Source organism: Cryptomeria japonica, unplaced genomic scaffold, assembly GCF_030272615.1.
Source record: "Cryptomeria japonica unplaced genomic scaffold, Sugi_1.0 HiC_scaffold_546, whole genome shotgun sequence".
Taxonomy (NCBI): domain Eukaryota; kingdom Viridiplantae; phylum Streptophyta; class Pinopsida; order Cupressales; family Cupressaceae; genus Cryptomeria; species Cryptomeria japonica.
In genome coordinates, this window is record NW_026729357.1 from 18,793 (window position 1) to 25,428 (window position 6,636).

Here is a 6,636-nt window from a genome sequence, read left to right on the forward strand (position 1 = left end):
TCGCTCACCTGTCCCGGGCGTCTGGTGCGGAACCTTAGAGTAAGAAACATCACCGTGCACCTTGGCCAACGTGCGCGACTCGACCGAGCGCGCACTGGCCGAGGTGCACACCGATTTCACCTGGGTGCGCGCGCAGCACCTCGGGCGCACCGGGGTGCGCGCACAACGCCCGGGTTGCACCGTGGCCTGTGTGCTCGGGGTGCCTCGGGTGCGCGCTCGGTGTCGCCCCCGCGCGCGCGGTAGTGCGGGCAGCGCACCCCGGCCCGGCCCGGCCCCGACGAGAACGCAAACGGGCAAAAGGTTTATTCAAATAGCATTGCGACGCCCGGCGAAAAACTAAAAAAGGGTGCAACACCGGGACTTCCCGGGAGGTCACCCATCCCAGTACTACTCCGGCCCAAGCGCGCTTAACTGCGGAGTTCTGATGGGATCCGGTGCACTAATGCTGGTATGATCGCACCCGTTATGAGCTTGTCGCAGTGTGTACTTAGCAAACCGCGACCCACGTGCGAATCCACCCCGGCCACCCACCCCCGTCGAGGTGCACACCCTCCCTCGCGAAGTGCGCCCCGTTCGCCAAGTGTGAGCCCTGCCCGGGTGCGCGCACCTTGCTAGGGCGTCGGGTGTGCACCCGGCCCGGCCTACGTGCGTGCACCTGGAGGGGGCGTCGTGTGCGTGCAGTGTCCCGTCTGCAACGCGGTGCCCACACACCACCTCGGGCGCAACGACCTGCGCTCACATGTGGGCCGAGTGCACCTTGGTGCATGTTCGGGGCGCCTCGGGTGCACGCTCGATCTTGCCCCGGTGCACCAAGGCGCTCGGTTTGCCCCGGGTGCGCACTTGGTGCAAGGTGGGCACCCAAAATAGGGATCAAGCACCAAAACACAAGTTTCGGGATGCAAAATGGGACCCAAGGACCACAAATGCGTTCCAAGACCCATGATGGGTCCACGAGAACAAAAATGTGTTCCGAGACTTAATAAACAAATATTGGGTTTTAGGAGAAGAAACATGCTCTGATGCCCAAAACGAGAATCGACCCCGAAAAGGCCACAGGCCAAAAGTGGGATGCGAGACAAAAAAAAATGGGACCCGAGGACCAAAATTGGGTTCCCAGGTCGAAGACAGGGCAACCGGACAAGAAACGACCTCTAAGGCTCGAAATGAGTCCCGACGACTAAAACTTGACAAGAAGCACCCATCAGGCACCCAACTCGACACCCATGGGATGCCGACCCACCCGGGCTTCCACCTAGCACACCTTGGCACCCACCCACCCTCGCACCCAACCTCGCACCCAACTTAGCACCTTTGAACCCACATTGGCACTCACCCTGACCCTGGCACCTTGGAACCCACATTGGCACTCACCTTGACCCTGGCACCCACCTTTGCACTCACCTTGGGACCCACCCTGGCTCCCACCTCGGCACCCACCCAGACACCCACCTTGGTTCCTTGGCACCCACCTTGGATCCTTGGCACCCACCCCGACACCCACCTTGGCACGCAACTTGGCTACTTGCCACCCACCTTGGCTCCTTGACGCCCACCCCGACAACCACCCCGTGACCTACCCTGGCTAGGGTTGGTGCACACCCACCCTGGTGCCCACCTTGGCACCCACCCTATGACCCACCTTGGCACGCACCTTAGTACCCACCCCGTTACCCACCCTAGGACCCACCCCGTGACCCACCTTGGCCAGGGTGGGTGCACCCACCCTGGTGCCCACCTTGGCACCCACCCATCCTAGCACCCAGCCTGTGACCGGGCTTGGAACCCAACCTTGCACCCGCACCCGTCTTGGCCAGTGTGGGTGCGCACCCATCCTGGCACCCACGTTGTGACACACCCTTTAACCCACGCACCCTAGCACCCACGTTGGCACCCACCTTGGAACCCAACCTAGCAACTTGGCACCCACCCCGTGACCCACCTTGGCATCCACCATAGCAGTCGCCGACTTGGCACCCACCTCGGCACCCACCTTGACACTTGTGGACCCACCTTGCCACTCACCCTAGCATCGACCCATCCTAGCACCCACCCTGGCACCTTTGCACCCTAGCACTCACCCATCCTAGCACCTAACCTGTGACCCACCTTGACACTCACCCTCGCACCCACCTTGGAACCCAACCTAGCACCCACCCACCCTGACACCAACCCTAGCACCTACCCACCCTTGCACCCACCCTGTGACCCATCTTGGCACCCACCCATCCTACCACTCAACCTATCACCCACCTTCTCACCCACCTTGGCATCCACCTTAGCACCCACCCACACTGGCACCTTGGCACCCACCTCGGGCAAGGTGGGTGCACACCCACCCTGGCACCCAATTTAGAACCCACCGAGCATGTTACCCACCTTGGCACCCACATTGCAGCCCACCCTAGTACCCACCCTATGACCCACATTGGCATCCACACCCTAGCACCCAGGCACCTCGACACCCGCCTTGACACCCACCCTAGCACTGAACCTGTGACCCACCTTGGAACTCACCCTAGAACCCACCCACCCTGTGAACCACCTTGGCATCCACCTTAGCACCCACCCACCTTGGCACCCACTCTAGCACTCACCCATCCTAACACCCAACTTGTTACCCACCTTGGCACCCGCCCTCGCGTCCACCTTGAAACCCACCCTAGCACCCACCCACGCAGGAGCCCACCTTGGCACCCAACCTAACACCCACGCATCCTGGCACCCAACTTGTGACCCACCTTGGAACCCACCCTAGTACCCACCTTTGAACCCACTATATCACCAACCCACCTTGGCACCCACCCTATGACCCTCTTTGGAATCCACCCTAGCACGCACCCACCCTGGCACCCACCATGGAGCGCACCCTAGCACCCACCCACCTCGGCACGCACCTCAACACCCACCTTGGTGTGCGCACTGCGCCAACCTCTCAAAGACCCTATGTGGTGCGCTCCAAAGTGTACACCTTTGGTGCGCTCCAAGGTGCGCACCTTTGGTGCACACCGAGGTGCACACCAAAGTGTGCACCGAGGTGAGCACCAAAGTGCACTCCAGGGTGCACACCAAGGCGTGCACCTTTGGTGCGGTCAATGCAAACGAATTCGGAAGTTGGGGTCGATGTCCTAATCGCTGCTGCAGACTACACGTATGAGAATCGGACAAATAGCTTTATATAGGGGAGGTGTTGCGTTTGATGGGTCGACTCCCCTGGTTGTGTGCACTGCACCAACTTCAAAGACCCTGTCTTGTTTAAGAAGTCAAAAGTTGGGGTGGATGTCCTAATCATTGCTGCAGTCTACGCATGTATGAGAATCAGACAAATAGCTTATATAGGGGAGGTGTTGCATTCGGTGGGTTGACTCCCCTGGTTGTGCGCACTGCGCCAACCTCAAAGACCCCGCATAGCAGAAGAAGTCGGAAGTCGGATTTTGGTGAGCACCAAGGCGTGCACCTTTGGTGCGGTCAACGCAGACGAATTCAGAAGTTGGGGTGGATGTCCTAATCGTTGTTGCAGGCTACACATGTATGAGAATCAGACAAATAGCTTATATAGGGGAGGTGTTGGGTTTGATGGGTCAACTCCCTTGGTTGTGCGCATTACGCCAACCTCAAAGACCTTGTTTTCGTTAAGAAGTCAAAAGTTGGGGTCAATGTCCTAATGGCTCCTGCAGGCTACACATGTATGAGAATCGGACAAATAGCTTATATAGGGGAGGTGTTGGGTTTGATGGGTCGACTCCCCTGGTTGTGCGCATTACGTCAACCTCAAAGACCTTGTTTTCGTTAAGAAGTCAAAAGTTGGGGTCGATGTCCTAATTGCTCCTGTAGACTACACATGTATGAGAATCAGACAAATAGCTTATATAGGGGAGGTGTTGGGTTTGATGGGTTGACTCCCCTAGTTGTTCGCATTACACCAACCTCAAAGACCTTGTTTTCGTTTAGAAGCCGAAAGTTGGGGTCGATGTCCTAATTGCTCCTGCAGGCTACGCATGTATGAGAATCAGACAAATAGCTTATATAGGGGAGGTGTTGGGTTTGATGGGTCGACTCCCCTGGTTGTGCGCATTGCGCCAACCTCAAAGACCCTGCATTGCGGATGAAGTCGAAAGTCAGAGTTTGGTGTGCTACAAGGTGTGGTCGAAGGTGCTCACCTAGGTGTGCACCTTTGGAGCACAGGAAAAGTGCCCTCCAAAAGTGCGCACCTTTGGAGTGCACAAAAGTGCCCTCCAAAAGTGCGCACCTTTGGAGCGCAGAAAAGTGCCCTCCAAAAAGTGCCCTCCAAAAGTGCGCACCTTTGGAGCGCAGAAAAGTGCCCTCCAAAAAGTGCCCTCCAAAAGTGCGCACCTTTGGAGCGCAGAAAAGTGCCCTCCAAAAAGTGCCCTCCAAAAGTGCGCACCTTTGGAGCGCAGAAAAGTGCCCTCCAAAAAGTGCCCTCCAAAAGTGCGCACCTTTGGAGCGCAGAAAAGTGCCCTCCAAAAAGTGCCCTCCAAAAGTGCGCACCTTTGGAGCGCAGAAAAGTGCCCTCCAAAAAGTGCCCTCCAAAAGTGCGCACCTTTGGAGCGCAGAAAAGTGCCCTCCAAAAAGTGCCCTCCAAAAGTGCGCACCTTTGGAGCGCAGAAAAGTGCCCTCCAAAAAGTGCCCTCCAAAAGTGCGCACCTTTGGAGCGCAGAAAAGTGCCCTCCAAAAAGTGCCCTCCAAAAGTGCGCACCTTTGGAGCGCAGAAAAGTGCCCTCCAAAAGTGCGCACTTTTGGTGCGCACCAAGGCGCTGGTTCGGTCGTTGCAGGCGAGTTCGGAAGTTGGGGTCGATGTCCTGAGCGGAGGTGCAAACTACACAGGTGTCGGAATCGGACAAATAGCTTATATAGGGGAGGTGTATGCTTCGATGGGTCGACTCCCCAGGTTGAGCGCACCGCGCCAACCTCAAAGACCCTACGGTATGGATGAAGTCGGAAGTTGGGTCCGATGACCGATTCGATTAGTAGGTATGCTCATGAGGTCGGAATTTGGGTCCGATGACCTGCCATGTGCAGGAAGGCGAATGTTGACACTGTGCGTTGCAAGGTGCACACCAAGGCGCTGGTGCGGTCTTTTTAGTCGAGTTCGGAAGTTGGGGTCGATGTCCTGATCGGAGGTGCAAGCTACACAGGTGTGGGAATCGGACAAATAGCTTATATAGGGGAGGTGTATGCTTCGTTGGGTCGACTCCCCGGGTTGAGCGCACCGCGCCAACCTCAAAGACCCTACGGTATGGATGAAGTCGGAAGTTGGGTCCGATGACCGATTCGATATGTAGGCATACTCGCGAGGTCGGAATTTGGGTCCGATGACCTGCCACGTGCAGGAAGGCGAATGTTGGCACTGTGCGTTGCAAGGTGCGCACCAAGGCGCTGGTTCGGTCGTTGGAGGCGAGTTCGGAAGTTGGGGTCGATGTCTTGATCGGAGGTGCAAACTACACAGGTGTGGGAATCGGACAAATAGCTTATATAGGGGAGGTGTATGCTTCGTTGGGTCGACTCCCCGGGTTGAGCGCACCGCGCCAACCTCAAAGACCCTACGGTATGGATGAAGTCGGAAGTTGGGTCCGATGACCGATTCGATATGTAGGCATACTCGCGAGGTCGGAATTTGGGTCCGATGACCTGCCATGTGCAGGAAGGCGAATGTTGGGACTGTGCGTCGCAAGGTGCGCACCAAGGCGCTGGTGCCGTCGTTGCAGTCGAGTTCGGAAGTTGGGGTCGATGTCCTGGTCAGAGGTGCAAACTACACAGGTGTGGGAATCGGACAAATAGCTTATATAGGGGAGGTGTATGCTTCGATGGGTCGACTCCCTGGGTTGAGCGCACCGCGCCAACCTCAAAGACCCTACAGTATGGATGAAGTCGGAAGTTGGGTCCGATGACCGATTCGATACGTAGGCATATTGGCGAGGTCTGAATTTGTGTCCGATGACCTGCCATGCGCAGGAAGGCGGAATTTGGGTCCGATGACCGAGTTGATGGCGTGCCATGCGCAGAAAGGCGGAATTTGGGTCCGATGACCGAGTTGATGTTGATGGCCCGCCATGCACAGGAAGGCGGAATTTGGGTCCGATGACCGATTTGAAGGCGTGCCATACGCAAAAAGGCGGAGTTTGGGTCCGATGACCGAGTTGATATTGATGGCCCGCCATGCGCAGGAAGGCGGAATTTGGGTCCGATGACCTGACATACGCATGGAGTCCGACTCGGGGGCCGATGTTCGATTCGATGACTTGCATTGTGGGTAAAGTCGGAAGTTGTGGTCTTTGACCCGATTCGATGACCAGACTTCGGCTGCTTGAGAATCGGACAAATAACTTATATAGGGGAGGTAGTGTTCTCGAGCATCCTCCCCCCGTGCCCGTTTATGTCGATTGATGCTGGTGCTCGACTGGTTGGAGCGCTCGGATGCAAAAATCTTGCACCAGGATTTATCGATTGTGATGGACACGGCAAGTCTCCTGATTGCTATGCAGGAGCTCATCGTGAATCTCTATGCGGCCTTGGTATGGACTCGACCTGCGGAATGGTTCGGCAATGGTAGTCGCTCCAACACGTCCTTGCAATGGCCACAGAGGTGATTCGACTAGAGCTCCAGTCTAGCTTTTGGGT

The 6,636-nt window shown here is 56.9% G+C and overlaps 1 non-coding gene across 1 annotated transcript; it reads right to left on the reverse strand.

The window, feature by feature from the left end:
* Positions 1-343: 343 nt before the first annotated feature.
* LOC131872282 (5S ribosomal RNA) lies at positions 344-462 on the reverse strand. The gene has a single exon (XR_009370455.1). It is a non-coding gene; the product is annotated as a 5S ribosomal RNA (ribosomal RNA).
* Between the last annotated feature and the right edge of the window lie 6,174 nt (positions 463-6,636).